This window comes from Saccopteryx leptura, chromosome 3, assembly GCF_036850995.1.
Source record: "Saccopteryx leptura isolate mSacLep1 chromosome 3, mSacLep1_pri_phased_curated, whole genome shotgun sequence".
Taxonomy (NCBI): Eukaryota; Metazoa; Chordata; class Mammalia; order Chiroptera; family Emballonuridae; genus Saccopteryx; species Saccopteryx leptura.
Genome location: NC_089505.1, coordinates 324,395,552 through 324,412,177, shown reverse-complemented (window position 1 = coordinate 324,412,177; position 16,626 = coordinate 324,395,552).

Sequence of the window (16,626 nt, the reverse complement as noted above, 5' to 3'; positions counted from 1 at the left end):
CCCAATCTCCTGAGGGTGAGCACTGCACACTCTGCTTCAATCTGCTCAGGGTCAGCTGTGAACCGCACAACCAACAGTCAACCCTCTCCAGGATAAAACCACAGATTGACTGAAAAAGTATAATGACAATGAAATAAATGCATCCATTTCTTTCTCTAATTTATAAAATATTTTTAGCTTCATTTTTTATTTACTCAAACTTAAGAAGATACTGACCTAAAACAGTGACCTAAAATCCAGCCTGTTTTAGTTCTTTCTTCAACATCTTTCTGCTACTTTTGTTTATTGCACAAAAGATTATTGCACACAGAATATATGCCACGCACTGTACTATGAATTAGGGACATAGGTGTGGACAAAACCATGTAGTGGTTGGTATAAAGGCCTGGTGAGAGAGTGTGGAGTGGTAGACAGAACTGTAACCAAGGGTCAGGTCAAAAGTAACAGAAGAGTGGAAGGTAGTGGACCATGGAGGACTACAGTTGTTTTTTTCTGAGACTACAGGGTTGGAAGCAGATGATGGTGAGTCAGAGTGTGGATGACAGGAGACATCTGGAGGTCCACTGCAGGGTCAGAGGCACCAAAACCTGGGCTAGGTATGAGCTTTTGTCCAAGGTCCATTTATAAAGATTTGGTGATGGAATCGATGGGGGAGGTAAGGGCAGGGAGTTACAGAAAGCTCTTGAGCTCTGGCTCCTGATGTCAGGGAATCCTGGAGGGAGGTATCAGGAAATTCTTTGGAAGGGAGGGCATGGAAGGGGACGTAGCAAGTCTGAAATACATGTGGGACCCTTAAGTGTCCAATAAACAGTTGTATATGTGATCCTGAATCTCTGCATTCAGGTTCAAGTTATGGTCTCACACTTGGGAGTTCTCAGTCTGTGGATAGTAAATCAAACCATGAATGGGTTAAGATTGTTTAGTAGGCAAATAAAGTAGTTTTATTTTGTTGTTTGTTTGTATTTTTTATTTTCAATTAAAGTCTTTAGTCATACATTAACACTGAGGTGGAGGGCAAATGCTGGCTGAGTCCCTCTCCGTGTTGCGTGATCAGTAGCGTCAATCCATCTTTTACTTGTGCTGCCACAAAATCATTAGATACCCTTATTGATGCTAAGATCTCTGATAGACAAAATATGAGAAACCATATCTTCTGTTTTGCTCTTGAACTTTAATATCATATGAACTGAACTCTGGCCATTTTAAGTCCCTAGACTCCCTTTCAACAGCAATAAGCTTGTGCGTGTTTTCTCAGCCACCATAGAGCATGCCTCCCGCTTTCACAGAGAATCTGCATAGTTAGAGATGAATCAAACCTTCTGTCTCTATGGTGTCTGATCTGTAACATTTGAATCTTCTTTAAAGCTGAGGAACAGTAAAAACAAAACAAAACAATGCCTTGCAGCAAATGTTCAACTGGACCAAAAACAAACAAAGATGGAAAGAGAGAAAAGGTGATCTAGCCAAGCTTGGCCTCAGCAGCATACCCCTCTCCATAAGGCAGATTTTGTTCTGGCACCCAGAGCAGGCCCCTTCTCTGAGCCTGGATCTGTAGGGAGCTCCTTTCCAGGGCTCCTTCCTCTGTGGAAGGAGCACTTTGGGAACCTCTTGGCAGAAGCGGGATCCAGCTAAGCCTTTTCAGGCCGTGTGGACCATCGAGTGGAGTGGCCTTGTGAAGGAGCCTTCCTGTTTAAATGCCCTTGCAGTGAGATAAACTGCCTTTTGTTAATAGGCAGGGATGTGAATTTTGTTTAAAGGTGCTTTGTGTAAAATTAATTTTTGGTTTTCTTGCAAATGTTATTCCATGTCACAGGGTGTGCTCAGTTTCACAGAGAGGGCTCTGAAGAACAAATCACAGTTATAGCCATTAAAATGAGCTAACCTTGGGTCAAGATATGTAAATAAATATCCAGGCCCATGGACTAGACCCAACCCTGAAGTGACTGAATTACATATAAAGACTTCATTGAAGCCTTTCTAAATGAGATTGCAAAACCCTGAAGTTTGCAGAGTAGCTAAGGGAATCTGGTAAACAAATCCAAGAAATAAGCACAGTGGGCCCCTGCTTCTTCTCGCTTCCCAATTACTGGCCTCAATCTGTTCACAATCAACCCCAATATCTAGGATTTAGAACAAAGTTTTTTGGAGAAGATTAATAAAACATTGATTATAATAATATTGGGGTCACAAATCTCTTTCTCAGGGGCATTCTTAAGTGCTCAACTGGTACTTATTAAAGTCAGATATCTATGTAAGAATTACTCAGAGGGAAATGCTGCTCACTTGGCCTGTCTTGAGGCCAAGGGAATGTCTAATTGTCCCGCCATCCACTGATCCACTATTGTCTGAAATGCCATGCTTGGAATCTGGACATACCTGTCTGTCATTGATCAGCTGTGGTCTTTGTTAAAATATTCCCTTCTAAGATGTCATCTGGTTGAGATTCTTTGCTGGGGATTTTTTCTTTACAAACCACCTCTCTGCTCATCTTTAACTGTTTTATTCACCAAACAACAGGCTTCTGATAGATTCTTACACTGTTTGTATAAACAGTAAAAAGTAGGAGTAGAAACTCAAAGGATTGGTTAGCAGAAAGAGTAAAAATAAAGATTTTGGAAGTATCTTTGTACAAAAGTTACACTTAGTGTTTTGGGTCACATTCTTCTGTTGTTCCTTCAGGTTAATCATAAAAATAATTAAAATGACTTGTTTGTTTACCAAAATGTACTGAGGGATTGAGCAGGAATAAACATCCCAGCAATAGCTTCTTTAAAAGGCTAATAGAGTAGGAAATAAATGGCCTTGAAAAAAGATCTATAAATGATTTTGTAGCTAGACATAAATCATGTATGTGATTAATCTATGAATGTGCAGAGAATCCTACTGGGTTTTGATCCACTCTTGTGGCCTTTTTGTGAAGTTTGGGTTCACAGCTTACCTAAAAAGCCATCCTTGTGCACCTTCAGAAGCCAAAGAGTACCAGGATGCCCAGTGGCATGGGACTGCAGCTTAGCCATAGGCATGTGACCTTGAAGCATTTCAGAGGCCAGATCAGCTCTTTTAAATCTTTTTTTAAAATTATTTTTATTTATTTATTCATTTTAGAGGAGAGAGAGAGAGAGAGAGAGAGAGAGAGAGAGGAGTGGGGAGGAGCAGGAAGCATCAACTCCCATATGCTCCCATATGTGCCTTGACCAGGCAAGCCCAGAGTTTTGAACCAGTGACCTCAGCATTCCAGGTCGACGCTTGATCCACTGCGCCACCACAGGTCAGGCCAGATCAGCTCTTTAGCAGAGCAGAAGTGGAGTTAAAAGCAGAGTGATCTGGTATCATTAACAGCTGAGAATCACATCCTTAAAATGACATTAGTAAGAGAACTAAGATTTTCTGATTCTTTTTTAAAAAAGGGTTATCTTTTCAGATGTCCACAGAGTCCCCTTTCTGAAGGTTGCAACTCAGGGCTTGTTGAAACACCATTTTATTGCGCAACATATTTTTGGAATGATATATTGGAGATAGAAATTAAATTGATGTAAATTATGAAAGAGTTTGTATTTGTGTCTAAAGATTTTTGAGGGTCTTAGATAAGAGATACACCTGAAAGTTGTCATATATCTGTTTGTGATATCATGTACATATATATATATATATATATATATATATATATATATATATATGTTTGACTGAAAATTAAGATACTATCTATCGGTTTATTGATCTATTGAGCTATCATATCTTGTGTATACACTCAAACACATTTGTGAGGTATAATTTTTATCTATTTACATTTAAAAATGTTATCAATCATAGGTAAAAATAAGAAGAAACAAATCTTTTTTGTTTCTTTTTAGGGAGAGAGACAGAGACAGACAGAAAAACAAGAAGGGAAAAGATGAGAAGCATCAACTCATAGTTGCAGCACCATAGTTTTTCATGGATTGCTTTTTCATGTGTGCCTTGACCAGGAGGCTCCAACCAAGCCAGTAACCCCTTGCTCAAGCCAGAGACCTTTGGGCTCAAGCCAGTGATCCTATGCTCAGGCCAGCAACCCTGTGCTCAAGCTGGTGAGCATGCACTCAAGCCAGATGAGCCTTCACTGAAGTTGGAGACCTTGGGGTTTCAAACCTGGGTCCTCAGCATCCCAAATTGATACTCTATCCACTGTGCCACCAAAATACTTTTTAAATAAACTTTGAATTTAGAAATAATTCTGAACTTACAAAAAAGTTGCAAAAATAATACCAAAATCTTATTCAAATTTCTCCAGTTGTCATAATAATAAATTTTACCAGAAAAAGATTTAATCCAGAAACACACATTATACTCTTATCATATCTCTTTAGCTTTCTTGGATCTGGAAGAGTTTCCCCATGTTTCTTTTATTTTTATGACCTTGATGTTTCAAAACCTTCCTGATTAATGCTTTTATAGAATATCCTTCTATTTGGGATGGTCCAAATTTTCCTCATAATTAGACCCTGCTTGTACATATTTTATCAGAATATCAAAGAAATAATGTTGTGTTTTTCTCTTTGCATTTCTTTTTCTCAATTACAGTTTATAATCAAATTATTTTGTGTTAGTTTCAGGTGAACAGCATAGTGATTAGACAATCATATACTTTCCAATGTGTTCCCTGATATCTTATTGCATCTTATCAGTTGGCAAATTGATATTGATTTTTCTTATTATTTGTGACTTTAAATTTGATCTCATGATTAAGATACTGTATGCCAGGTTTTTCTACTATAAAGTTACCTTTGGTTCTTTCTGTAATCAATAAGTATCTGGTGTGAAGATAACTTTGCAACTATTACATTTTATTTTTTACTCATTGATGTTCCTTACCAGAAGAATAGATTACTGCTGAAAAATGATTATTTTAATGTTTTCTGCATTTATTAGTTGGCATAAGAAAGAACTTTTGCTTTCATTTATGTATGCACGTATTTTTACTATTATTAAAATAAAATCTCACAGGATCCTGTTTTAGTCAATAAGTTATAATTCACTGCTATGCTATTTGTTTTATATTCAAGTGGTCCACATTTGTGAGTTCTTACAATGCAGTTTTTTTGTCCTTTGACATGTCCCCATTATTCCCTGAACATGTTCTTACTTCCTGCATAACAACAACATGTTTTAGGCACATCTTGTACTTTTCCTGCCTCTGCCTCGAATCAACCATTTCCGCCCCCCCAAAAAAACAAAAACAAAGCTCCCCCAAACCTTGTTTCTTTTAATGAACAATTATATTTGGAAGTCAAGGAGTTAGGTGTATAACTAGGCTTTTTTTTGGAGACAGTATTAGGAGATGTATGTTATATATCTATATCTCTACACACATACACACATACACACATATACACATTAACATTTATACTTTTTATATTTATAAATTTATGTTGAAAATCATAAGAATCACTTAGATCTCACATTTCAGGCCAATACCATGCATTCATTTTCACTTTCCCCTTTTCTGTATTTGTCAGTTCTTGCCTGATTGTGGATAACCTGGGTCCCTTATCTTCAGTGTATTATTTACTCAGTCTTCCTTTAAGTTCCCCACCCTGCTGGTTAGCCTTCTGCTCAGACCCCTTCATGTCTAGCCCCGGAGTATTTCAGGATGCCTCACACCCTTGTTCCTTACTTTCTGTTTTTTATTTATTTTTATTTTACTTATTAATTTTTTAAATGTAAGAACTATGTACTATAAGAAACAGAAAAGATTGTAACAGGAAAAATAAATATTTTTCAACACTTTAAAACCCCCAAAAGACAGAGCAACACCATCAGGAATAGAATATTAAGTAAGAAGGAAGTTAAATTTGAAAAATAAAAAAGTATTTGTATTTCTTTGTCGAAAATGCATAAAAAACATACTCCCTACAGAAGTCAGTACTTAATTGCACCACTTGGAGTGATATTTATGCTCTGTACAAATAGTTTCATTAGAAAACTCAGATTAATGATAGTTCTGTCCTAAATCTATGGATTATTTATTTAGTTGATGGTTATTAAACCCACTGGAATCTGGTAGCAATTAAAATAATATTTGTGTTTTTTTGAGTTAAATAAAGTTGATATACTATGTTTGTGTTAATTCATTTTTTTTCTTATTTATTACCTTGTAAGACACAATTCCACTGTGCTTTGAAGACAGTCAAAGGTGTCTAAGTTAGGGTTACTGTGTTGTCAAGAATCTAAGGTCCTCTTGGGAGCCTTCCCTGGTCTGGGCCTGGGTGAAAACTGGTGCTTGAATAACTGCCTGGGAAGAAAACACACAGGATACTTTTCTTTTTTAATACAAAAGGGAAACCTAAGCAATGTTTAACACATGCTATTGTCCCTCAGAAGAAAAAGCGAAACATGAATGACAGCAAAACTCCTGAAGTATACCCCTCGTGCAATCCTACTGAAGAGATCCACTGGTCACAGTCTCCCTAAATTGCCTTGGGCAAAGCCTTTCTTGTCTTTATCTTCCAGGGAAGGCTAGTCTGAACTGCTGCAGTCCTTTACATCAGAATGTAGAAATGTCAGCAGGATTAAACACTGAGTGCAGAACCCCCAGTGAGAGTCAAATGAGTGTCTTGCAGCTTTACAATTAAGAGAACCCTACAAAGAAGGCCTGAAATGGAGGCATGAAATGAAGAGGTGATGGCTTTGAAATTGTTCAGCTTGCAGCATTTGAATTTGCTGCTTAGAGGATACTGCTTGTGGGTTTTGGCTCTGGGGACTCACATATGATAAGAGGTGAGAAAGCAGATGCTTTTGGATTTTTTGACCCATGTGAAGCCAGCAGCTTTAAATTTCACTTTGCACTTGTTGGGGCTCATTTAAAGTAAATCGAAACTCACAATGTTTTTCAATAGAAATATAGTGTGAGCCACATATGTAGCTCTAACATTTCTGGTAGCTATGTTAAAAACAGTAATAAAAGAGCAAGTGAAATAAATTTAAATGATATATTTCAGTTATCCATATATGTTTAGTATATTAGCTATCAATATGTAATCAATATGAAATTGTTAAGGATATATTTTATATTCTTTTTCTCATATAATGGTTTTAAAATCTGGTATCTGTTATGTATCTATAGCATGACCTGGTTCACGCCAACCACAGTCCAAGGGTTTGAGAATAATGTAGGCAGTATATAAATCCTGAGGAGTCAGTGGGACTATTTACACTTTGGAATCAAATTAAAAACCAGGAGACAGCCTTTCAGAGTGTGTGTGTGTGTGTGTGTGTGTGTGTGTGTGTGTGTGTGTGTATCTAAAACAGGAGACCAAACCCTAGGCATACTAAGAGAACCTGGGAAATTGGTCATCAATAAATATTGTTTGCCAATCAATGAGATAATTAAAACACAATACTAGAACATCTAATGTGTGCAGGGGTACAATAATAAAATTTGGTGGTCTTATAATGAACTAAAATTGATACAAAATATCAATTTTATAAACATCTAGATTTATAAATTGTCTACATTCAAAAACTGTTTCAATAAAAATATTGTACAATGTGATTAAAAAAATAAAACAAAACTTGTCAACCAGTAAAGAAACCCTGTCATAAGACAGAAAGGTTACAGATGCAGAACATCATGACATTTTTTTTCATTTTTTTAATATTATGTAAATTTTAAAACTCTTTATATTGTTGTGATAAACAAAATGCACTGGATAATTGCAGAGGTGATTGCAGTAGAAAGAAGGTTCATTTGTGAGGGACATCTTAAAGAAAGGAGAGTCTGAAATTTTGCAGAAGCAGGTGGACAATGAATAGGGTCAGAATCTGATAACTTATAGGATGTTCTGTAGTTTTATACTGAAATACAAAGTTTTTATCTATAGTCACCCCCTTTGGATTAATGATAGTATCAAAGAAAGATTACTCTCTCTCTTTTTTTTTTTTTTGAGAGAGAAATAGCAAGGGAGAGAGATGAGAAGCATCAACTTACAGGTTGCATCACTTTAATTGTTCATTGATTGCTTCTCATTCATGTCTTGATGGGAGGGGAGCACTCAAGTCAAACCAGTAACCTCTTGCTCAAGTCAGTGACCATGGGTTTCAAGCCAGTGACCTTGGGATCATGTTGATGAACCCATGTTCAAGCTGGCAGCCTCACACGCTAAAGCTTGATGAGCGCATGATCAAGCCGGTGACTTGGGGTTTCAAACATGGGACCTCAGTGTCCCAAGTCAATGCTCTATATCTACTGTATCACCACCGGTCAAGTGAAAGATTATTCTTAATTGTAAACCAATGCTGATTTCATTAGATTTGGTCTGCTTATTTACATAGATGTTGCAAAAGTGTTAATCTATACATGGAATTTCTTAATTTTTTTGTTGTATTGGAAATTTTCATTAAGAATTTCAGATTGAATCTCTGAAACCCTGATGAGTCTAGGAAGCAAGATAAGAATCCATTACCAGGTTTCACCTGCAATACTTATAAATTTGGATAAAGTATTCTCTTCTAAACTCCCCCAAAATATCTAAAATTCATTGGCCTGCCAGTATTCTCTTCCTTACTCTCCTGTAAGGCTGGTGAGTACCTTATAGTACCTATAAGTTAGGTACTATACCAATTTTCTGGGAAAGTTTTATAAGCACTGGCTCCATAAAGTCAATTTTAATTATTAAAAGTGTGTGGTTGTATCTGACTAAAAAGCCATTATTCTCAAAAATGACATTTTAGGCAAATTCTTCATATATAACTGCTTTCTAATTATGTTGCAAGAAGGACAAATGGTTTTATTGACATGAAAAGTAAGAATACTCAATAAGAGTTTCTGAATTCTGGAGCTTGGGCAAGAAGAATAAGATGCTACTTACAAATATTTTATTTCAGCTTGAAAAATTAGAGACTATTGAATTATTGTGACTTAAAGATAAGAAGAAGGCAAAAAGGACTTCCCTTATATATCCAGAAAACAGAACATTAAAATATCTACAACATTCCAAACAAAAACCAAAATCAACCCTTATCATAAATTCATTCAGCCCTTTATAATTAATTCTCATTCTGCTGGATCTTGGGTTGGTGGCTTCATTATACTTCTTGGCTAGAGTGCTGGAAATCTGAATCACTTTATAGGTATGATTTAAGTGGCATCAAAACCAGCACCTAGGCCCTGGCCGGTTTGCTCAGTGGTAGAGCGTCGGCCTGGCGTGCAGAAGTCCCGGGTTCGATTCCCGGCCAGGGCACACAGGAGAAGCGCCCATCTGCTTCTCCACCCCTCCCCCTCTCCTTCCTCTCTGTCTCTCTCTTCCCCTCCCGCAGCCGAGGCTCCATTGGAGCAAAGATGGCCCTGGCACTGGGGATGGCTCCTCAGCCTCTGCCCCAGGTGCTAGAGTGGTTCTGGTCGCAACAGAGCGACCCCCAGAGGGGCAGAGCATCGCCCCCTGGTGGGCAGAGCGTCGCCCCCTGGTGGGCGTGCGGGGTGGATCCTGGTTGGGTGCATGCGGGAATCTGTCTGAATGTCTCTCCCCGTTTCCGGCTTCAGAAAAATACAGGAAAAACAAACAAACAAAAAAAACCCCCAGCACCTTAACATGACTGGCATCATCCTATTCACAGGGCTCTCAACAATCCTTTCTCAAAGGTGAAGCTTTCTAACCTGTAGCTGATTGCAAAGCTTTCAGAGGGAAACATCAGAGTAGAACAAACAATTATCTGTGGATGGCAAAAGCCTTCAAATAGCTCTAGTTTATTTATTACTGACAATTTTCAAAAGTGAGAAATCTGATGAGAGTTTATAATAATAGAGCAACTAGCAAGGAAAGTTGGTTGTTGGTATGACATGTAAAACAAGATAAAGTCAACCCAAAGAAAACCTGAATAAAATACCTATAAACATGATTAATTCTATTTTCAAAAAAAAAATGGTTATTACCTCTAATTTATTTACCTAATTTATTAGGATGGATGAACATAATCTTTATGAAAAAAATCTTCAGATATAACAAAAATTCTGATATAAGATACAATGAATGTATAGTTAAAATATATCAAGAATATATCCATATACTAAAAAAAAAAATTGGAAAAGTGCTCGCTTCGGCAGCACATATACTAAAAAAAAAAAAAAAAAAAAAAAAAAAAAAAGAATATATCAAGCTCATTGGTTTGTTCATTGATATTAATAAGAATAGAATCTGGAAATTCAATTCTATGATTCTGAAAGCCACAAACCACAAATGAAGACCATGAATACTGAGTGGATAGTTGAAAGCTAACATGGATATATCGGGCACATCAAGGACACAAAGTGAGTAAAGCTGAAGTGGGTCCTAGACATCTGTACAGTAATAAAACCTCATAGGTAAGTGATGTGAATATTCATTTGGAAAGCACTGGCTGAGAAGATAACAGGTTCATTTAAGGAAGTAAAGTTGTGATCAAGCTGATATTTAAAAAATACCTCAAATTCTGGTTGGTCACACGAGCCTATTGTATGATATCAGCAAAGTAGCATCAGGACTCTGACTAAGACCATATGGACAGCAAGGACACTGATGAATCTCTAGAGATATCCTGTAGAGTATACAGTCTCTGAATATTTATGGTAGCACCATTTTGCCCATACAAATGTAAGCTATGAAAGGTGAAGCATCTCTTCCAATTTGAAAACACTTCCTATACAATTCCATAGTTACATATCATATAAACCTAATTATTTCTAGAACCTCCTATTTATAAGGTGGAAGAACAAATATTTTGTGATTTTCTAATGGCCTTCTGGGAAATCTCAAATAGTTTTAGATGGTTTTAGGATGGCAAAATATCAAAAGTCTTAAAACTTGGACTCAAGATAGAATCATGATTTGCTGAGAAACAGTACTTGGTTATCTACTTAACTGAAGTGACAATAAAAAGTTTTAAAAGAAACATAAGGTTTAATATGACTGTAAAGAAACTTAGCTCTTTCAAAACTGAAAATACTTGGTATCTTAATAAATAATTAAGGACATGATAAGGTCAACATAAAGCAAAGGAAATTCTGTTAAGACTCAGAATCTTTGCCTTCTCAGCAGATTACTCAGGAAGCAAAGGATATCATTTACAAACTCTTAGTGAGAACAGACTGAGAGAAATGTAAATAAAAGGTCATTTTGAAAATTTTATAAGTAATCCCATGAAAACTTTGCCAGCTTTGACCATTGCAAATAAAACTCCTCTGAGAGTCTTTTTAACTTTCTACAATCCATTCAGATTTTGTTCTTTACTTTTTCTCTTCTTTCTGGAGCAACTAGTCATTTTACTTTAGGACAAAACTACCCTCTATTTCTCATATTTTGCATACAAAGCTGTTTCTCTCTACCTTATTGCTTCTAGTAGAGTCTCATTCATGTATGCTGATTATAACTTTTCATCAAAGTAATTTCTTTTTCAGAGAAAGCTAGGAAGTATATAACTGTGAAATATTTGCCACACCCCAGTATTTTTTTTTTTTTTTGTATTTTTCTGAAGCTGGAAACAGGGAGAGACAGACAGACTCCCGCATGCGCCCGACCGGGATCCACCCAGCACGCCCACCAGGGGGCGACGCTTTGCCCACCAGGGGGCGATGCTCTGCCCCTCCGGGGCGTTGCCCTGCCGCGACCAGAGACACTCTAGCGCCTGGGGCAGAGGCCAAGGAGCCATCCCCAGCGCCCGGGCCATCTTTGCTCCAATGGAACCTCTGCTGCGGGAGGGGAAGAGAGAGACAGAGAGGAAGGAGAGGGGGAGGGGTGGAGAAACAGATAGGCGCTTCTCCTGTGTGCCCTGGCCGGGAATTGAATCCAGGATTCCTGCATGCCAGGCCGACGCTCTACCACTGAGCCAACCAGCCAGGGCACACCCCAGTATTTTGTAATACTAACAGAACTTATGTATAGACAGCTAAAAACTTTTTAAGATCACATATTTCTTACAGTGCAACTTCTCAAAGTGACAAAAAGAAGCACATTTATTAACAGCCCCAAATACATCTAGCCTCTCTATACATGTAAAACATAAAAGGCAAAAAGTATATAAATTTATGTTTAGTAATTAATATTTTAGCATTTGCTTATTTAGAAATAATGTAGGTATCTAATAAAAATTCATTAGTTAATTTAGTATCAGTTTAAGTTTGAAGCTACTTTAAGTAACTTGAAGTTACTATCTTCAACCTGACATGTTACAAAATAACAAAACATAACTGTTGATATAAAATTTGTCAAAATAATGATTCAGTTCTGACAAATACAAATTACATTTTCTTTATCTTAAATATTTAGCAGAACTCGTGATAGTTTATTTTATCATTAAACCTGTATAGATTTAGGAAGAAAATTTCCAAGTAGAATAAAAACATAAGCTTGTATTATACACAAATTAAAAAGACAGTTTGTTTTAAATAACTTATATTAACTAGTCTTATTTTCCAAAAATTACCTAAATTATGTGAGCTTAAACTAGTAATACATATGAATTACTTTCTATGAGAATACATTTTATTTTTTAATTTCTACTTTAAATTTTTTACTTTTTAATTACAGTTGACATTCAATGTGATATTGGCTTTACATGTACTGCATAGTAGTTAGACATTTATATAAATTTCAAAGTAATCCCCCTACCTAAGTCTAGTACTACCACCTGACATAATATATAGTTATCATAATATACTGGGTTACATTCCCTAAGATGCCCTTTACATTCTCATGTCTATTTTGTAACGGCCAATATATACTTTTTCACATTTTCACCCAGCTCCTCAAACCCCTCCCATCTGGCAACCATCAGTTTGTTCTCTGTATCAGTGAATTTGTTTCTGTTTTGTTTATTTGTTTGTTTTCAGATTCCACCTATAAGTAAAACCACATGATATTTGTCTTTCTCTATTTGATTTATTTCCCTTAACATAATAGGACCATCCATGTTGTCAGAAAAGATATGATTCAATTCTTTTTTTATAGTTTGTAATATTCCATAGTATATATGTATCACATCTTTATCTACTCATTTTTTGATTGAAGCATTTAATCCATTTACATTTAAAGTAAGTATTAATAGGTATGTAGTTTTTGCTATTTTATTGTTTTCTGATGGTTTTGTAGTTCTGTTTTCTTTTTATTCTCTTATTCTATCCTTTTGTATGTTGACGACTTTATGTAATATTTTAAGTAGATTTCCTTCTCTTTATTTCTTGTGTATCTCTTGTAGATTTTTGGTTTATGTTTATGACGTGCTTCATATATACAAGCTATATATATAGTAGTCTATTTAAGTAGATGGTTGCTTAAGTTCAAAAACATTCTAGAATCACTGTCATTTTTACTTACCTCTTCTGTACCTACCTCTACATTTATGTTTTTGTCATTATATTGTACTTATTTTGTGTTTGTGTACATCCCTTAATTTACTGTTGTATTACAGATGATAGTTCTCTCTTCTCCTTTAACCTTTATATTTATATATAGCTTTAGTGTCAGTTGAATCATGGCTTTTATGGGTTTGCCTTTATTAGTGAGAATTTTTTTTGTGTGTGTGTGATAGTTTCTTCTTTTTTTAAAATATTTTTTTTCTTCTTAAAGAAATCCTTTAATATTTCTTGTAAATACTTGTTTGGTAGTGAGAAACTCTTTTTGCTCTTTCTTGTCTGTGAAGTTAAATATCTGTCCTTTGATTCAAATTTATAGTCTTGATGGGTAAAGTAATATTTGTTGCTGACCCCTTTTTTTCATCACTTTAAGTATTTGGTGCCAGTCCCTTCTGGCCTGTACGTTGTCTGTCAAGAAATCACAGTCTTATGGAATCTCCCATGTCAGAAACTAACTGCTTTTTTCTTGCTGCTTTTCAGATTTTCTCTTTGTCTTTAAACTTTGGCACTTCTATTATTATTGGTGTGGGCCTCTTTGGGTTCATCTTGATGGGGCTTTCTGTGCTTCCTGGACTTGTATGACTATTTTCTTTATCAGGTTAAGGAAGTTTTTAGTCATTATTTCTTCAAATATATTTTAAATCCCTTGCTTGCTCTGTTCTCCTTCTGGTAGTCCTATGATGCAAATGTTGTTATGCTTGATGTTGTCCCAGGGGTCATTTTAAAAAAAGAAATTGTTGTTCTGAGTGGGTATTTTTTTACTAATTTTCAAATTACTTATTTAATCCTCTGCCTCATCTAATTTGATTTGATTCCATCTAATATATTCTTCATTTTGGTTATTATATTCTTTATTTATGTCTGATTATTTTTTCATGTTTTCTATCTCTCTGTTGAAGTTCTCATTGAGATCATCTATTGTTCCACTAAGTTTATTGAGCATCCTTATTACCATTGTTTTAAACTCTGCATCCAGTAGATTACACACCTTAATTTTGTTTAGTTCGTTTCCTAGAGTCTTGTACTATTTTTTCATTGGGACATTTGTCTTCATCTCCTCATTTTGGCAGCCTTCTTGTGTATGTTTCTAAGTATAAGGGAGATATGTTATGTCTCCCTCTCTTGGCAGACTGGTCTTATTTAGTAGGTGACCGGTGGGGCCCAATAGTGCAGTTTCATTGTTAACTTGACCCAGGTACTCTAAGAATATCCCCTGAGTCAGTTGTGTGTTGTCTCCTTTCTAGTTGACTCTTGATTGCTGTTGGCACATTCGTGGGAGGGATTGACCCTCTGGCTAACTGGCTGACTGACTATGAGGACTGACTGGGACAAGCTGCTGTGAAGGGGCTGACCACACAGAGTGAACTTTATTTTGGCAGGGCTTTGGTGCCTTCTGAGTTTGCTATTTGACTGTGTTGAGCTAATTGAGTAATGTTCTTATTTGGTCTAAAGCTGGTTACCTGGTGTGTTGGTTTTGGGACCTCTTGGGAAGGGGTCCAAAGCAGACCAAGGTCAGCTGCTGCTTTGTTCAGTCCGGGCCACCTGGTAAGAACTACAAACTGATCTGCAGTTGGTAGCTGTCTGGTTTGGGCTTAGAGGCACCTGGGAGCAATTATTCAGCGAACAGAGCCCAGCTACCCCTAGTGCTGGGTATGGGGCTGCTTAGGAAGAAGTACAGGGCACCCTGAGGCCAACTTCTGCTTGTTTGGGGTTTGTGTATCTTTGAGATATTTTAGAAAAGTCTGTAGCATTGACAGAGGCCAGCTCTTCTGAGGAATAGCTGTTAAAAGAGGTTTGGCCAGTTCATGAGTCAGGTGGGGTCTCAGAAATTAATCAAGGTGGAGTGAGAGTAGTGTTAGCCAGATTTATGGAGACTCAGATTTGGTGCTTGCCTGTGTTTGCAGGATATATGGGAGTGGGCACAATAAGGGGAAAATGGCGCCTGCTGATATTTTAATCTGGGAGAGTATTGCCCCTCCAACTCTTGTCTGAAGTCAGCCAATTCAGTTTTTCCCAATATGGCGTTGGCACTTTTGAGCTGCTATATCTTATCTGGATCTTAACATAAGTCTTTTTGAGTGTAAATCTGAGCTCAGGACCTTTAAGAGAATGCCTACATTTCTAGCAGTCCTCTTTCTCACTGGGATTGAGTCTCTGCTGATTTTCACAGTCAGTGGTTGTGAGGACTCCTCTTCCCAGCTTTGGTGCTCTGGGCTGTAAAGTCTATTGTAGGGCTAGGACTCCTCATTCCTCATGGGGTATATCGACAGTTGAGATGACACTCCTGATTCTTAACTGCCACTCATTGGTATGAAACCAGTTTGCTTTGAATGTCCACCCCTCCAATCAGTCTCAACATGGCTTCTCTTTTACATCCTTAGTTATAAAAATTCTGTTCAGATAATCTTCAGGATCTCAAGAGTAGTTATTCCATAATTTAGTTGTAATTTTGATGAGGTCAAGAAAGAAGAGGAGCTCAGCATTTATCTTGACCAGAAGTCTAAACATACTTTTTTTGGTGTGTGTGACAGAGACAGAGAGAGAGACAGAGAAAGGAACATATAGGGACAGACAGAAAGGGAGAGAAATGAGAAGCATCAATTGTTCTTTGCAGCACCTTAGTTGTTCATTGATTGCTTTCTCATATGTGCCTTGACTGAGGGGCTACAGCAGAGTGAGTGACCCCTTACTCAAGGCAGTGACCTTGGGCTTCAAGCCAGTGACTTTTGGGCTCAAGCCAGCAACCATGGGGTAATGTCTATGATCCTACACTCAAGCCAGCGACCCTGCACTCAAGCTGGTGAGCCTGTGCTCAAGCTGGATAAGCCTGTGCTCAAACTGGCAACCTTGGGGTTTTGAACCTGGGTCCTCTGAATCCCAGTCCAATGCTATATCCACTGTGCTACCACCTGTTCAGGCTCTAAAAATACTTTTTTAAAAGCACATTAGAAGTCCAATTGTCTTAATATCCAATAATTTTAGAAATACTCAATTTATGTAACATTTATCTCTAAGCCAGTCAGAATAAAATTTTTATATTTTAAGAGATTTTGTAAACTAATTTTCTAATACCATCTGGAGATAAGAACATGTTACACTCGCACACAATGAGAAATAAACTTTCTTAATTATAGACATATAAACACATAACATGGAGAGAGAAAAGAGAACGTAATGTTTCAATTCAAAATGAAGTTTTGAATCAAGAGTAAATATAACATATTAAAGCCCACTGGTACCTAGTAAAGTGCTATTCTCTTCCCAGGGGG